The 3,723-nt window shown below is 34.9% G+C and overlaps 1 long non-coding RNA gene across 1 annotated transcript; it reads left to right on the forward strand.

Annotated features, from left to right (window-relative positions):
- The first annotated feature begins 894 nt into the window (after positions 1 to 894).
- LOC311288286 lies at positions 895 to 3,519 on the forward strand. The gene is made up of 3 exons (XR_014626913.1): positions 895 to 949; positions 1,939 to 2,079; positions 2,947 to 3,519. It is a non-coding gene; the product is annotated as an uncharacterized lncRNA (long non-coding RNA).
- The last annotated feature ends 204 nt before the right edge of the window (positions 3,520 to 3,723 follow it).

Consider the following 3,723-nt stretch of genomic DNA (forward strand, 5'->3'; position numbering starts at 1 on the left):
AATCATTATGGACTTCAGGAGACACCGGGCAGACCTGAGCCCTCTCTGCATTAACGGAGATTGCGTAGAGAGGGTCTACGCTTTCACCTTTTTGGGCACCATAATATCTGCCGACCTCTCATGGTCAGGAAACACTACTGCTGTCTTCAAAAAAGCACAGCAACGTCTGCATTTCCTGAGAGTGCTCAGGAGGAACAACGTCGGGAAGGAGCTGCTAGTGACCTTCTACCGCTCCACCGTCGAGAGCATCTTAACTTACTGCATTACGGTGTGGTTTTCCCACTGCACAGAGTCAGAACGGAAGAAGCTCCAGAGAGTGGTAAACACTGCAGAGAGGATCATTGGCTGCACCCTTCCCTCTCTAAAGGACATTTACTTATCCCGTTGCCTCAGCAGAGCAAAGGCCATCACTAAAGACTTCTCCCATCCAGCCTACCCCCTGTTTGACCTGCTGCCCTCAGGCAGGCGCTACAGGTCTATCAGGACTACACTGTAAATGATTTCTGTTGTTTTCACAGCATTATACTGTTTTTCTCAACAGTTTCTTGCTGTATAACCTATGTACAGTATGTTACTGTAGATTTTGTTGCTTTCACAGTATTATTTTGTATTTTCAACAGTTATGTACTGTGCACACAGTTGACAGTATGTTACTGTATATTTTCAATGCATTCTGGGAAATTATTAGTTACTGTAAATCTAAATACAGCAGTGCAAATTGACCGCGAAAAACACCACACACAATTCCACGAGTAAAATTGCTAGCCTACAAACGTTATCCTTACATAAAACATTTTCAGGACTGGGTGACCATTAACAGTCTTAATTTCTGTCAGTGGGGGGTGCATGAGAGCGCATTTGAATTAGTTTTTCTGTTGTGTCAGTTAATTGTGTCAGTCTTTTCTGCCGACCTGGAACTTCAGCCCGGTGTTAGGAACTTCGCCATATGGTAAGTAATAAATCTTAATATTTGTATGCATGGATTCTATAATAACTTTAAAATTATTTAGAGAGTATGACCAGGATTTAGATATTTAATTTAATTTATTCTTAACATTTTACTATCAGCTGTGTACAATATGATAGGCTACTCTAGGTTTCAATGTAGTTTGGGACATTGGTGTTACTGTAAATTTAAATACATTAGTACGAAATGACCGCGAAAAATAACCACAAGCTGCCGTTTTATGAATAACTCTTCAGTTCCCTGAGTAACGTTGAGAGCGCAGGCCTTTGCATCGCGTCGCTGTGTCTGTCGGCGAAGTTTTTGCCATAAATATCTGGTTAGTGATGAATCTTTATATATTTTTTATGCAAACTAAATAGTAGCAGGTTATGTTAGTTTAGAAGAACTGCCCGCGGCTTATGTTCTATAACGCCTGTAACGCGGATTTCCTCATGTTGATTGCTAGCCTACTTGATTATTAAATGTAATTTTATAAACATAGATTGCATATGTAGCCTCTTATAAGGTCAGAATGATCTAATAATTGTGTTATTTACCATTTTAAGTCGGTGGAAGCGCCTGCGCGTTCATATCATACCGTTGGGAATTGAAAATCGATATCCTGAAATCGGATACCCAAGGTTAGGATTCGGATTCTTGTTATAAAATTAAATTTTCGATTCCTCTTATTGATTTATTCGCGCTTATTTTTGTCTAAATCAGAATATTCTTTTACACGTCTGTGAGGACCTGACCTGGCGATCTGCCAGGACCTTGTGCAGTTACCTCAGTCTATGTTCATTCATACACTTTTGTTACAAATTGATCTCTATTAGTAACACCAATGGCTTTTTATTTTGCACAAGTGATGGTTTAGAGCTTTGACTTAGAGCTTATTGTGATGTGACTTATTACAGATGATGCTACATATTGTGATCACTCTTGATTCAGTTGGAAAATATATAGGCTATATATTTTTTTTGTGTTTACAGGTTTCTTGTCAGGATAAATCCTGAAAATTCGAAATGAACATCACAGTTCCAGGTGAGCAGAAAGAGTGCGAAGGTTGTTCGGAGGAAGACCATGGCCTTGAATCAGGGACTTTGCAGAATATGATTGGCAAAATCATTAAGGTAAGAGTAATATTAGGGATGTGCAGCGGAGCCCATATCTTTAGAAATTATTTGTGTCTGAATCTGTTTTTAGAAAAATCCAAAAAGGGTGGAAATTACTTAAACCATACATTTTTCAAATTGATAGTCTGTTTTATAATGTAATTATGTTCCCTTCACAGTTTCCATTTAACAAATATGCCTTGTATAAGTCAAATAATTTGTATTTTTATATTATAATTTTTACACCTCTTTAAATAAGTTTTAATTAAAACATGAAATGGTAAAAAATAGGGTTGAGTGATATGGTCAAAAATCATCTTGATAAAATGTTTCATATCAGTCAGTATTGATAATTATCACAATCAATGTCAAATATTTATTTATTTTAAGTTTTAAATGTTCTCAAACATACATTAGATAATGAAGACAACAGGTAAAGTTAAAATATAATGAAATGTAATAGGGGTGGGAATCTTTTTGATTCAACGATTCGATTCAAATCGATTCTTTGGGTCACGATTTGATTCAAAAGAGGCGGTACTTTTGAAATTGGGAATTCTCTTTTGAATCAAATTTCATTTTGATATATGCATAGAATAGATTTAAAATCTATGATCAAATCTAAAATCAAATCTATGCATATTGCATATATCTAAATGAAATTTTATTCAAAATCGAGAATCGAACAGAAATGATCAGCAGCTACTGTTAGCCCCAATCAAGTGCATTTCAAGCACAGACACATTTCATTTATAAATGGCCGTGCCCACTCTTCCGTGAAAAATAAAGTGGATACCATAGGGAAAAAAAATTATCCTAAAAAGGTGTTGATAATGTGAGTTTGAGTTTTGCCTCTGATTGATTTGTGCTTATCATTCCTTGCAGGATTATCAGAAGTGTTGTCACTCTTCTACCACTTGACACCATCACTACCCTCCTCACCTGGCCTTCATCCTCACCTGTCTTGCTTTCTTTCTAAGTTTCTTTTTTACCTGTTCAGGATCATTTTTGCATGAATTGAAATACATGAATTGTTCACTGATCTTAATTATTAAATATATATTGTTCATTAGTCTTCTTTTAAAACAGATTTTTATTGTTGTATCATATTACATTATTATTACTAATGTATTGTTTAAAAATACACAATAAACCTTGTTGTGCAGTTAAAGCTTCAATTGTTCTTTTTTCTATTTCCCATTAACAGTTAAAATAATATTCCTACAGATTTTCTACATATTCTACAGGTAACACAGTAGCACTATAAAAGTAATAAAATAACATTTCATAACTGTATAATACTATACAGTATTATTAAAAATCAACGGTGTAATACTGTGTTTTAACGTGGTAAAAAATTACAGTAAAATAATGTATTTAATTTTACAGTATGCTTAACAGTACTGTATTTAGTGTTACAGTAATTTTACTGTTGAATGAAATACAGCAACTACTGGATAATTGTTGCCAGTAAGTTACTGTTAATTTGACAATAAATTTTTTACAGTGTAGAACAAACAGACTCAGGAACAGCTTCTTTCCGCAAGCCATCACCATACTGAACACACACGGTCACTGACTGTTTTCCCCCCACATGCACACACACACATACTTTCACAATATATGGTATATGTGCAATAACATTACATATATTTAATTTAC

The sequence above is a fragment of the Rutilus rutilus genome (genome assembly GCF_951802725.1).
Source record: "Rutilus rutilus genome assembly, chromosome: 3".
Taxonomy (NCBI): domain Eukaryota; kingdom Metazoa; phylum Chordata; class Actinopteri; order Cypriniformes; family Leuciscidae; genus Rutilus; species Rutilus rutilus.